Source organism: Achroia grisella, unplaced genomic scaffold (genome assembly GCF_030625045.1).
Source record: "Achroia grisella isolate CSIRO2021 unplaced genomic scaffold, CSIRO_AGI_Agris_v1 utg874, whole genome shotgun sequence".
Lineage (NCBI taxonomy): Eukaryota > Metazoa > Arthropoda > Insecta > Lepidoptera > Pyralidae > Achroia > Achroia grisella.
The window spans coordinates 3,652,184-3,667,406 of record NW_026713051.1 but is presented as its reverse complement, the minus strand read 5'-3'; the positions used below and the strand labels follow the sequence as shown (position 1 = coordinate 3,667,406).

The window sequence follows — 15,223 nt, the reverse complement described above, 5'->3', positions numbered from 1 at the left end:
ACACTTTGTGGTCTTAATGCGCTACAAAATATAATACGTTAATCTGATTAGGCGCACAATTATGACAAGCTGAAATTTGACGTAAAAGAGAAATCGAATTTGATAGATATGAAAACACTTGCTCGTGTGTTATGCTTTTTTTTATGACAAATTTGATGGTTAGTATAATTTATTAAATAGATGAATATATTAAACCAATTTTATAAAATTGGACAATAAGCAAGAAATATAACAAACACGATAGTTATAAGTTTTTACTTGTAATGTAAACACTTAACCATGTACAAAATCTCTTTCTTCTATGAAAGCTATGTTATCAGCGAGCAACATAAGCGGTATTTTATTTTCAATAAAATTACAGTTTCCTGTAGTAATTGCACTCATGCAAAGCCGAGGTGGGCTGTTAGTACATTATAAATGCAGTCATACGTAATAAAGCCATTAGAAATTGCAGCAGCTGGAAATTTCCCATAAATACATTGTTGTACCCATTCTAAACTATTAAAGTATTCATTTATTGAGTACAATTAGATTGAATACAATATTCAATAAGAATACTACTAAAGTTAATGAGGTTTCCGTTTTCCATATATACAATACTTTATGTAATTGTATCTTTTACTTTTTCGATTTTAGGTAGATTCTCGCAGTGTTGCACTTTGTACTATATTACAATGAAGCTTATTCAAATTAAATAGAAAGACTGTGATTAATTAATTTAAAAACATAAATATATTTAAATTAATACATATAATAAAAACTTAATTCTGTATTTATAAAATAAAGAAGAAACCTCCTGAGGTCCTTCTTTTGTAAGAAATACCTGTATTTCTTACAAAAGAAGACTGAACCCCGTATTAGTAAACTTTTATTAATAACTTTAAAATAAATTAATATTTTAAAGTCTTTTTTTTAATACTTATTATTAAGGTTTTTTGAAAAGTATGCGTCGTAGTAGTTTTATAGTTATTTTAAACTATACCTGTATGTTAATGAACAGATTTAAATTTTACCAACCCTCTTCCTATTTGTATAACAGATCAGAGCTCTTTAAACAAAGCCTATTGTTTTCATGCAAGCCGCTCGCAATTCAGAATTCGAATTCAACATTGCAATGATATGTAAACTATACTATTTGATACCTACGTGAAATATTTTAATGCCATTCATGCGTTTGAAACAGTAGAACAGCACCTGTCGGTCTCAACTACTTTACAGAATAGTGTAAACATTATTCGTGTTTCATGAAATTTACAAATTTCAATGTACTCGGTTGTAATATAATATATTACAATTGCTGCTTATGTAATAATAAAATTTAAACAAATAAACGAGACAAAACGGTCTATAACTCAGAGGGGGCAGTGATTCCATCCTCTCTACTATTCTGTTATAGCCTTTATTGGTAAATTAATACAATAAGATATCGACGATGACGATAGTAGGTGCTTAAGTTCTAAAGTACTACTAACAGAGTAAATATAAAAATTGACAATAACTTAGCAAGATTACAAAGTAAGAAAATTGGACAATGACAAACTTAAAAAAAATCTAATAAATATTCAGGATTATTTATCAATTTATCATATACATTTACCAACAGACGCGGACTCGCGCTATGTAGTTAATTGTAATGCGATTAAATATTCATTGAACCATATATATGCGATTGATTTGTACATTCCACTAGGAATCCCTAATCTATTGTAATTATGTTGTATATTCGGGAAATGGAATATTCGAGCACCTGGCGTGCATATCATTTAGTAATTATGAATAGAATATAGTATAATTTTATTACTAACTGTGGGTACGTTCGTTAATTTGCTGTTTTACTATACAGATAAGTATCGACTACACTCTGTCGGGAATGCAACAATTTATATTAGATATAAGATAGTAGTTTGATTTACAATTTAAACACTATCGTAAATGATCATTAGGGTTAGTTTATTATATTTGAAACAAATTGAATACAAATTATCAAAGTTTATATCGTATACAATATTATTTTATTTAGTGTATGATGTCATATCTATAGAATATCACAAAGAGATACAAGTGTGCGTTGAAGATCTTAAATATCTAAGAACAGAGATTTTTTCTTTTAACAGTCTCGTATATTCAGAGAGAGATCTCATATCTCGTAGATTTGGTACAGTCCTGAAGGGTCGATAAGAAATAAAACAATTTATCCTGACCATTCGCCAACTTTTTAATTACTGAATGAATCCAATATAATCCGGAAGCAATCACAGAATGGCCAGAAGCATATTGAATTTGAGTTTGAACGCAGATTAAATTATAGATGACGTGCGGAAAACAAGAAGTCTCTTTTGATGACGTCGACGTTCAGTTCTCCAAACGTCTATCGAAACCCGAAAGCTTTCAATTTGAATTGGAAATACTATTCCAATTTTGGAGAAAACGGATTTCTGGTATTATATTGCAAATGCACTTCATATTAATTTCTAGTTAGGCAAATGGGTTTCTAATATCTACTGTATACATACAACTTTGAATGAATTAATGAAATTAATAATAATATTAAAATAACAAATAGGGTAGGGCAATAAAATGTAATCATACTATATATACATACGCTGCGTATACATAAAACTCGTCATAGAAAAATCTATTATTCTGCCAAAACAAATTTCTCAATTCACAACACGGTGTAATATGTGTTAGTGCATGACAGATTAGAGCAGACCACGGATATTTGGATCTGTCTTTTAATTAAATTAGACATTGGTTTTCATATAGCTCGATAACAACATTTTGGCGACTACGTTTCCTTCCGTCTTCCGTACTTTAGTTCAATCAAGTTATCAAGTTGTGCGGTGCTCTATAGGATGCGTTGTTGTTTAAGCTCGAACTTCTAAAGCTAATTGAATTGAAATTCTAAGCTTTGACAAGTCTGAAGTTGTTCAGGTAGAATGCCGTGGTTCTCTAACTATGCTACCGTAAATCTACAGTGATAAACGTTGGGAATCTTCACTAATATGCCAGCTGTTGTTTTCTGAAGATGTAGGTACAAATAACCTCGATCGCGTCGTGCTTTATTTTAATATCACCGGCCGCTGATGTCTACTGCGCATTTGCGTATTTTCATATTTTAAGAGTTATGTAAATTTGCATCCGGCGCATTTACTAATAATTCTTTTCGGCGCCACTTCCGTAGTGATAATTCTTGTGCTGTCTAATAGACAATCCAACTCGACTAATAGATGTACAGCGAAATGAACAAACATGAATAATGTATCGATGACCGCAAAGTGTACGCAACTATTCTTATATTTACCGTACCTATGCTAAATACGTCCCGATTAAACGTGCGTTGGGAGTGATCCATTGATTTATTTACAATTCGATTTGCGATCATTTCGTTCGCATGCTGTAACTGTCGACTGGGACGTGCGCGCGCTGCCGTTACCATATATGAAATTGAATAGGAACTGGCACGGGGCTTGCTTAATAATGCTGGTATAGTGAGTTGAAACGGCGCGCGGTGCGCGGTGCCCTCCGCTGCCCTCGCTCTCTACTTTTTTACTGATTAATCGTGATTACTCTAGTGAAATGGAATACACCAGTGGTAAGAGTGATCATTGTGCAACCAGCATTTCATACAAATAGATACACAATTCGAACTTAAAACAATTGATATGTTTTATGTTTACACATCGTCGTCTGCGCCTTGAGAGTCGCTATTTGATTTTGGCTGCAGTGTTTGTTTTGAAATACGAGACAGTTTGATTGGAATCGTTTAATAGTGGATTAAACAGTTTACAGCGCGAGTCGGGTAAACAACAGTTCTACAATGTCACAGTAACATTGGAAGCGACGCGAATGTCGTGCGTAAAGAACATCCGTAAGCTCGTAAAATTTCGCACTCCATTGATCGCTCTCGCTACAAATGCCGTATTTAAGTTTAGCTCCTCATTTTCTCTCATTTGAAACCAAATTGCCCGTTACGTTATGGCTGCTTTTCCACCATCTGGTAGATTGGAAGCTCGTTACAGAGGCACGTCTGTGGTTTGTGTGGCTTAAATATATATACGAATAATGTATGCTATCCATATAATCTAATCATTACATAGATCGTGTATTATCTTAGAGAATCAAATCTGCGGAGCTCATCAATAGGCATGAGACAAACTGTGGAAGTAGATGTAATGAAATATATATGTGGGTATTAGAAGATTATGGCACCTGGATATCTCTAATAATTGCATATAGATAGATACTTTGTGCTGTATCGTATTAAAAAAATATTAATTTATTTTTAAAAGAAAACACCCACTTTTGTAATGTTACTCTCTTATGTCTCCACAGCTGTAGTTTATTTATTGTTTATAAATAAAGGAACTGAGATACTACAATAAAATGTTTTAGGTTTATTTGTTTAACTTATTCTATATGTTAGTTAATATAGACTTGAATTTGAACTGTATAACGAATTATTAAGGGATTAAGACTACCTGACCATTTGCCCATCAACGGGATATAGTGCAATCCATGTGGATTATTTGATTCATTCATAGCCCCGGTGTCGTGATCCCATCGTTCAGTGAAACGTGACTGGACGAAACTGAAGTAGTATTGGTTCGTTTAAAATCAATGAATACACTGTTTACTATGTGCCTCCGAGCAAATGTTCACATACGCTTCAGTATAATGAAAACAAATGTTTCGATGTGCGATCAACAAAAAGACGTATGCAAGGGAGCGCCTCATCGTATCATACCAGTTTGTTTATTTAGGCATGACACGATTTGGATCTGGATTAGTCGAGTCGATGTGTCGGATGCTGAAAGTGGGCAGAAATCTAGATGGGATTATTGACTGGGCAATAGATATTGACCCGGAAGCACTATTGGACAATCTTGTATTGTATAACTGAAGTGGAGTTGGATTTACGGCTAGATGCAAAGTTGGTAGGTCTGTATGATTCAACAGTCTTGACGGATCGAGTAATGAATCTGCATACCAAAATATGACGTCTTCATAGCAATTAATTTAATTGAAACGCCCACTGGTCTAACTGAAATATGCATTTTGCTTTCAAGCTGTTTCACGACGGAAATAGGTTACCAAAAGTCCTTCGCAGAGGTCTTGAAACCGAGCATAATAAAAAATGAAAATATTTTAAAGGTAAAAACGACTAATTTAGTAAAGAGGAAAGAGTTTTTATGTGAAAAACGTTACAAAGAAACGTTGGTGCAACAATTACAAACAACACAGGCGGTGTCGCTAAGAAGTGATTTTAAACCCCCAGCAAAGGGAAATTTTATAAACGTTGAAAGCAGCTTGTTTTACTGGCACAAAGAGTATAAAAGACTACTTTAAAGAACTTGCAGTTTAAGTTTAAAATAATAAGTACTGGTTAAAAGACGGAAGGAAATATTCTAGATTTTGTCTAGGAAGTTTTCTAACGACTATTAAGATTTGAAAGAGAAGGTATTCTTCTTTATTTAACATCATTTGACATTTTAAATGTTCTGACTACATTATAAATATATTATATATATGTATACTTATATATATAAATACATACAAAACAAACCTATTGTTATATGTGTTAGCGCATTAGGTCAGAACGGGTACTGAGTGCTATTAGGTATCCTTTTTTCATCATTAGTAGGTACACAATTGCAGTACAGAGAATATATGAATGAAGATATTAATGGTCACAGTAAATTTATGAGTTTATCATTATTCCACCCATTGTACCTACCGTAGTATTCAGTTGACGGGTTATGGGGGGTTTATTTACAATGACGGTGTAAATGATTAATCCCTATTATTCATAGCTGTCATATTTTGTATTGATAATTGTAATTACCATATTAAGAATTTGCATTTGATGCTGGATCAAGAAGCGATATAGAATTAATTTTCTTTGCGGCGTATAGGGGGCCAGAGTTGCGTGCGCGGGCGCCACGGGTCGCCCGCCGCTCGCCGGCGCCACAACAGTGTTTATTTTAGATTTTATATTATTTTAATCCGCACAGAAGTGTGTCATATTTTTGTGTACCACTCCATTAATAATGTCGAAACACGTCCGCAGTTACGAAACTCTTTGTGTATGTTTGTTCTACTGCGCACTATTATAATAATGAATGTTAAGGAAAGGGACTTTTAAATTGTTTATTGACTGTTGATGACTATATGTATGTTTAAATGGCTGCTGAAAGAAATATTTACAAAATCAAGAAACAATGCAATATTATTCATTAATTTTTGCTAACTCCGCCGAAATTGGCGCAGTTACACGTGGGGAGGAGCCAAATTACTCGTGTATATAATGAGATTGTGGCAGTGTTTGTGCACGCGTTGTATGTGCGTGTAGATAAAATGAAGAATATTTAGCAATATGTATATCTTTCCGTGAAAATTAAAGAAAAATATATTTTCATAGCACTAATACCGCTCAAATTAAAAAATTAATAGCTCTCATATAATTAATATTTATAATTATTATTTTATGTGTAGGTAATAACTACGTATAGTCATTTCTGGTATATAACTCCTTAAGGCATTTCCTGTAGAATATCAGCGTTGTTCGCCGAAGCTCGCACAAATGGCTTCGATGCCATCTGGCGCAAATTAGTCCCACTACAGCAGAATATGCAGGAGTGGCTACAACATCCTGAATACGTTAGTCAGTAATAGTCCACTGTAGTGGAAGGAAGCTCAGTAGTTCAGTAATATGTTGCGTATAATAGGCAATAGAAATTTATCTAAAGTTACGTTATAAATAGAGAGTATAGATTTCATTGTTTATAATCGAGGAAGTCACAATAATGTGTTCAACCAAGTTTAAAATAACTTAAATCACATTATTAGGAATAATACAAAAATAACTGATCAGATTTTGATCAAATAATAGATTCCATTATTATATGACAACTGGTGCATGTCATATGGTAATCGGATCTTACATACTGTAATAAATATAAAAAAAAATGTTATTAAAATATGTTCGCGTATAATGAACTTAGGTAAAAAATACTATTTCCTGAAAGAAATTAAAATGAAATCCCAGTAACTAATGGGCTCATGAGAAGCATCTAGTTCGGCGGTTCGCTAGTTAACTGTTTAATTATACACAAAAAGTTATTCTTTTAGTATATGGTGCAATAAATACCATCCAACGAAACATTCTATATAATTAATGTCTATTTCAATTTTCTATATTTACGCGGTACCGGGTATTCTTGCGTGTATTTTCTTAAAACTAATTTATTGATATCATCCGATGAAAATGTAGGTTAAACACTATATTAATATTTAACCGTATCTACATATTTTATTTTATTATGTCTTTTGTCGTCATGACATATAATATATAATACTGTATTTTATTGTTAAAGTACATGTTTGACATCAGGAGATGTAGCCAGTGTATTTTATATTTCCTGCTCTATAGTTCATTAATAAAGACCATCTATAGATAAATATCAGCCATGTGTTACTACATTAAATCGGCACACATTTAAATATAGCAATAAACACGGTTTTGTCAAAAATTTAGCATTTCATTTTATTTATCAAAAATACATGTGCCATATAATTACGAATGGCAAATGCATATTTGTGACGATACAATTAATTTAATTATTATTATGATATTTAAAATGTTAGAAACAAATATTGATTATTTGTATTAAGTAGTCAATTACTCTGTAACTTGTGAACTGTTACGCACTCTCTTTGTGGTCTAGTCCTTAAATAAGGCAACGTGATATTTTATTATTTTATTGTTAATGTTTGTATGTTTTTATTATATTTTGGCTATAACCTTTCAACTCTTACGTTTGTAGTCGTTTTGACTGGCGAAAGAGGCCGTACTGATTGCCTACCTTCGATTTCATTAGGAAAACTTACGCATACCGTCAGCTGCGCCCTGGAGACTGATATTTTATAGATATCTCAATATGCCGTCCTTCCCTCAGATTAGATTAACTGGCGCCGTTTTTAAGCTTAAGAATTTTCTCAACAAGCTGTACCCAATGGAACTTTTTGCGGTACATTATAAGGATAGACACGTCTAACGTAGTTACGTCAGTATTCAAGATGAACTCGGGAAATCTATCGATAGATTTATTATTAGCGGGTAAAATGCTGCCATTTTTTTACATTTATATCAATTGAAGATATTACGTGTCAAGAGGAGTGTTACACCTTTATATTACATTATTTTTTATCTTATATTTGAAAAGCATTTTCTAGCAAAAATTGCGCACTTTATCTTTTGTTCGTATTTGGCGAATCACGTCGTATTTTATTAGTGTTAGTTGAGTTCAATATGAATGATTGATATGAGCTTATTATTGTGCCTATCATAATGATGGCGTATAGACACAGATTTTGTTTTTATTTGAAGTAAAAAAATTAGATTGATTAATTTATATATCAAAATATAGGCGCTGAATAGGAGCTGAAAGACAATAAATAAATAAACACACTTTCACATTAATAACAAGAATTGCGTATTGTTCAGTCCTGTGAAGATTCTGAAATCGTAATAATTTCGCAATAACTTGCAGTAAATTCACTACCATATCTCCTTTTCTTGGCGACAGAATTAATAGGCCACACGTAGACAACTTGGCTTTGAGTTTTCCTTTGGAAAACTTTCAATAATTCGATTTTGGCTGTACTATATTTATTATTTTCATTAGGAAATATGGTATACCCGGTATCTACAGAAAAGATTTTATCAAACTTATGACCCAGTGACAAGAAACAGCAACAGTGATGTTGACTTCTTTACGATGTCGCTGTATTCGTACACGATTGTCCGTATATGGCATCATACACATCGCCGCGGTAAAGCAGACATCTACGGCAAGCAACATCTCAAGTACAGATGGACTGGTGTACGCGTGACGCAAACACATCGGTATTCAACCTTAACATTGCTGCAGATGATCGTTGTAGACGCCACGATTTAAATATAACTTCGCATCTGTACGCATGTACAAAGTTTTCATTGCAATCGTAACAATACGATATAATCCCTATTCCCTTATTGTAAGGGTGATATGGTACGGGCGGGCGGGCGTCGCGTGCCGGCGTGTCACGTGATCATATCGCTACCCATACGCAGAGGGATTACCTTGTAATCGCTCTTAAAATTATATTTTGCAATACTCAGACAACTTTCCAACGACTGGTTAATAATTGGGAGCGGCGGTTTACAAGTTTATTCAAATTCGACTCGAGTATCTGCCCGTTGGTAGTTCGTGGTGTCTATAATACAGGTCCCGTGTACCAATGTGACCTACATAAAGTAATACTAGTTTGACAGAATCGCCAACTTTACAATACTCGAAAACTATGTTGAAGCTGGGGGACTATGGACGGTTGAAAGTATTAAAATATGCATGGACAACCTTTACGGATGAGTATCTACTTGTAACTTTTAAATTGAGTTGTCTATCTATTATGTATATATGGAACTGATGCAGTTAAAGAACTAGGAATAAGCTCATAGGGATGATATATATATAATAATTTACCCGTTTTGCTAAAGATTGATAGGATACGTTTTATTGAAAACTGAACAGACAATTTTCAACAATAATAATGCATGCCGTCATCCTTATTAATTAATAGCATTAGTTAATAATGTAATGCTATTAATGCCAATAATCTTAATTACTATAATTAATCCTATGAGGATTATTATTATGTTGGGTACCCAAATTACCTACCGATTCACATTTATCGAATAATTTGCTCTTGCTATTTTAGACATTGAATTAAGAAATATTAATACAATTTTCCAATTAGATATATTGAATAAAATTTTGTTATTCAAACATTTCTCTATTTTAAAAAGAATATTCAAATGGCAAAGCTCCCAATATCGTTTGCGTATAAACTAGTTCCGCATACGTCACTACATCAACACTACGAATATCACTATTCCTGGCTATTTTTTGTGTTAATACGAATGTATAGTGAATGAAGAATGTTATTTTCTGTTATTTGTATATTTGGAGCGGAGGAAAATTATAAACAGATTTATTGGCGACCGGCACACTCTTTAATTATTAATTATTCTTAATTTAAATTTAATATTTTATAAAACACTTAATTTATAAATTTAATTAATACAAACTACTAGCGCAAATACGCTTGCTTCGAAACTCGAATGATTTTGTAAATTCACAAACGACCTTTTACCGCCGCCACAGGCAATTATAGGTTCGTTATACAGGCTGTGAGTACTGAGAGCATTCGTAAGTAGCAGTCGACATGTTGAGTATTGACTGCGAACATGTTTATTTAGTAAATTATGTTACGTTACATTGCAATGTTTACATATTACTGATACGTTCTCGTACATATATTGTTTTTCTTAAAGACGCACTTCACGTAAATAACGTACGTAGTTGTAGTAAATATTGTAGTAGTCGGGTAATCTTCTAATAATTAGTATAATATATATGCAAATAAGAATTAGAATAAAAAGGTGTTATGATGACTGATAAAGTATGTATTATTGTTTACAGGATTCTTTCTGCATCTGTAGTACTTTTATATTACTAATTGCGATTAATATATTTTAATTATATATACGAATGAGAAATAGTTATGCATATGTAACGTGAACACAGTTAGTAATTTTGCAATTAGATTTGAATTGTATGTCCTGATTAAAGGCTGAGATGGGCAGTGAAATTACAAGGTACAGACGCTCAATCGATTATCCTCCGGTGACAATGCAGATGAATACATACCTATAATACATACATGTAGTCATATTGCATAAGTACTGTATTGCACATGACATTGTTCCTGTAGATAGGATACGATAACAGCTTTCCATCGGGTGGAGAGTTTAGTTACCATGTTTTCCAGGCACATAAAAAAATCTCCGTTGATTCACATATAAATTTTATGAGAGCTACAAACGAGTGTAATGTTACGGGCTACAAAGTTTTGAATGGCTCCATTAAAAACCGGTAAAGACCGGATCAGTTCGTAGTCCGTCTGTGTGTCAGCCAAGTTTTTTCTAGAATGATTACAGATGTAAAACTGAACCTGCGTTGTCAGCACTATATTTGTGTCACGTTGTAGTATAATGTTGAGAGTTCCTTTGTCTATTTGCATTTATTATAATCTATGTGATATTAATAAAATAGAGTAAGTTATTCCCTATTCGTTCTTAAATTGTTCAACAAATTTTGATATAATATTTGCGGTTTTATTATGTCAACTGAGTGATTCGTTATGAAAATTTAGGTATATGATTAGTTACATATTTTGTTAATTAATTGATATACCTGTGCTAATCCGGGCTTTAGTATAATATTATATACGGGTTATATAGGCGGGTTGTTAGTATAATATAAATTTAACAGTTTTTTAGTCAACGAAAGAGTGTCCTTGTTTTGAGAAACCTTCTCTATATTGAATTCATTCATTGCATGAGAAATTCACAACGCAATATAACAAGCTACAGTATAGAATTGTTGTACGTCTGCACAACAACACGTATTGTCCCACCGGAATAAACATTTTCCGGTGTTGCACGTACCTTATAATCAATTACAGTGGGGAAGTGATTTTACCGTTCAGTTAATATGTCACGTTACGATTTGTTCTACTACAAATTTGTGAAAGTCAATCGAAGTTCGCCATGAATTACGGGAAACCGATTAGTCACAAAGTTTTGGACGTTAAATAACGAATTTACAATACAAGTTACGTAAACACATCTACCCCGACCAATATTATAGATGCGAAAGAAGTTGTACAAGCATAGAAAGGCAAAAGAAACTTATATATGCTAACAGTATCAAATAATAATTAAAAATGTTTAAAGTGTAAGTTTAAATATTATGTAATATCTATAGAGTTTAAAATAGTCCTAATAATCAGCGAACTTCATTTAATATACACATCTGTTGACTCTATTAACAAACATATGCATGTTAATTTCAAGTCCTGTTTAAACTGCGAAACTTTTTTATGTATATTCTCATGTTAACTCTTGCTATATTAATCTTAATAATATTATGAACGCCAAAGTTTGTAAGTATGAATGTTTGTTACTCTTTCAAACAAAGACTATTGAATGGATTTTGATGCAACTACAGAATTATAGCTTATGTTATTCTGATAATAACATATTTTTATTAAAATTCACTTATATATTACAATTTAATACGGATGACACCGAAGCTTTGGGAAGCTAGTTAGTTAATAAATATTGTTTGTTGAACAAGATATACGCCGGGATATTATTAGTTCAGCTCTGTAATGAACTTTCTCATGTTTGTACCAACTTGAAGCAGTATGGAGCCGTCGGTAATCAGTCCTCTGTAAACAAAATAACTGCACAGACAGTCATTGCAACCCCACTGCAAACTTAACTTGTCCGTCTAGATCGACGTTATGCAATACGGGAGCTTTGAGTTATGCCGAAACATAGCAAATACACGAAATATTTGTAGCGTAAATAGTACATTCACACAGCTGGTCAAAGGGTAAATTCGAAAGCCCGTGATAGAAGTTTATAAATTTTGTAATACCGAATATACGTTTGAAAGTTTGTAATACCGAATATACTTCCCCAAAAAAGCAAAGTGGAAGACTAAAATAAATATTGAATATTCAATATTACATCCATCACTCGTCTACGCTGCATGCGAAAGGTTCAAAATGTATTTTTACATTTTACTTTGCATTTAAGTTTTTGTTAGGTCCGACCGATAGGTTATTCGGAGAAAAATGATTGCAAACGGTCGAATATTCTATTTTTCTTTGCAATATTTTTCAGAGAGCACAAACGAATAAAATATTATTAGCTTTTCCTACTCTAAACCTACCTATTCCATTATTTATTATCTTCTTCGCCCAAACATTAAATTTAGTTATCTTGCAAATATTACGTAATATTGTAATAGCTTTTATTGACATTAGATTTACATGTTTATTTGCTTTTCTGTATATATTATTAATATCCTATGTATTCTCTTAATGGTAAATAATAAATGTATTACAAATATAAAAGACAGACCTTGTAATATGAATATAATCAAGCAGACTTATTTAATTTTAACTCTACCTTTAAACTCCTAATTTATAAAGGGTCATGAGTCCTATAACGTTCAGGGGTTGAATTCATCTGATAGTTGAACGTGTGCAATTATGATCAACTTGTAGTATCTCTGCAATAGGTATAAATCTGAATTGAATTTGTATGCCGATTAACGTTATTGATCGTAGGACGAATTCTTAACAAACCCCGAACAAAATTGACTTATACAGATGAAATTAGAAATTACGATAAATACACAGAGTGTAAGAAAAATGAACTAGTTCAGATAAATTTAGAAAATAGACCACAATAAAGTTATTATATACCTCCTACATTCGCTATAATTGACCCAAATGTCCTGCCTATCCACTGCAGAACACGGAAATATCCAACGAAACGGTAATGAAACAATCAGTTGCCGTTTAAAACGTATCATGTAAACGGGCACCTGTCATTTAACATCCACCGTTCGTAAAATAGGATTTCCTTTTTGAATGTGAAAGGTGTGTCAATATTGTTGAGTTCAGCCGTCCGCGCGCAATCGATAGGCCGGGCTTGTCTGAGGCACCAACCCGGACCGATCTCACGGAACACTGGTTTCGGCTAATCTCTCCACCTCCTGAACCTTAGGCTCGACGCCGTGCACCGCGCTTTTTTGTTTTATCAAATTATTTTTAATCGACAAGCCCTCGTGCTAACAATAATGCCTCCGCTTAAAAAGGTTTTATAGAGAAGATATGAATGTGGCGTAGTCTTTGGTGTAATAACAAAACAAAACTTACATTTTCTCTTGTTCTGTATTTCTTTCAATATATGTAAGTGAGTCGTAATAAAATAACTATATAGTTTTTTTAGGTTTGTGAATTGCATTTTTCTTTTTACTACTTAAAATGTTAAGTAAAGAGGATACAGGACAACACTAGTTAGGTTGCGGCGGGCGGTATGGCTTCTTGTTTAGTAGCGTTGTGTGCGACGTCGGGGACCCACATGTTCCTCTGTACGTGGTGCTACCGAGCTTTGCTGTATCTAGCAGGTATTGTCTTAAATCTTAGAGGTCACTTCCTCACCAATCCCTAGCCCTTTAATTAAGCCCAATTCAATGAACCGACAATCTACTGCAGGCACTGATAACATCTCTGATTAGTCTTCCATATGCTATTCGTCACGATATTTGCCTTCCACGATCTTAACGATGATAACATTTTGTTATTTAATATATTAATAAATTGTGCGCGAACAGTTTCGTTAATGTTTTTAAATCATTCAGTGCGTATGGCACTACAGTTGGCCGTTCCATTTAAAGCAGAAATCATAGTACGTATTATCATTTGTTTGCATGTTAACCTGTCAGCAAAAGATGCTATGCTCACCATTGTATCTTAGTACTGATATATCTCGTTGACAAACCAGCTTATTCATAGCACAGAGCCTTTAGAAAACATCTTCCGGATATGTCATAACCGTCGCCCGGTTCTCCTGTCGCAATTTCTAAGCAACGGACACAAAGAGCTCGTTAATCGTTAGGTTGTGCGAAATATTACTTAATTATAGGAGTGAACCTATAAGTTATCTCATTTACCTGCCGAATTTACGAATACGTGTTTGGTAGATTGTGTATATGTATCTTAAATTTTCTAAGTGGAAATATTTACTATTAAAGCCTCAGACCTTACTATAAATATCCGAGATACCTTGCTAGGTACCTCGGATATTTATTGTAAGGTCAAAATTTGAAAATTATTACACTAGTAATTCTGTAAGTAACAAGAATTATTTTCAATAAATAATACAATACTAAATATTAAAAATCGAAAGACTTTAAATCAAAATAAAGAACTAATAATTAGTAATATTCAACGCGCATAAGAAAAATGGAAGGAATGTAAACATATATACTTGTCACTTTATTTAGAAGTGTCCCATTTTCAATAATAATACTTAAAATTTATCACTAAATTATGCACATTTCTTTACAATATAACTATCAGCAGCGCTGCTGTTAATTTGATTTACAAAATATTATATTAATAAATTTTAATTTTAAAATTTAAATTAAAATTAATATTAAATACTGTTACGAGCATTAATAACGGCCCTTTGTTCACATTTTATAATTTAACTTCGTTTATTTAAAATGTATGTCCTACTAGTGCTAGAAATATT

General features: G+C 32.8%; 1 protein-coding gene across 1 annotated transcript in view; it reads left to right on the top strand.

Annotated features, from left to right (window-relative positions):
- The window catches only part of LOC131853086 (kalirin), a 221,870-nt gene that overhangs the window by 159,183 nt on the left and 47,464 nt on the right, over nucleotides 1-15,223 (top strand). The gene's annotated exons all lie outside the window — the stretch shown is intronic.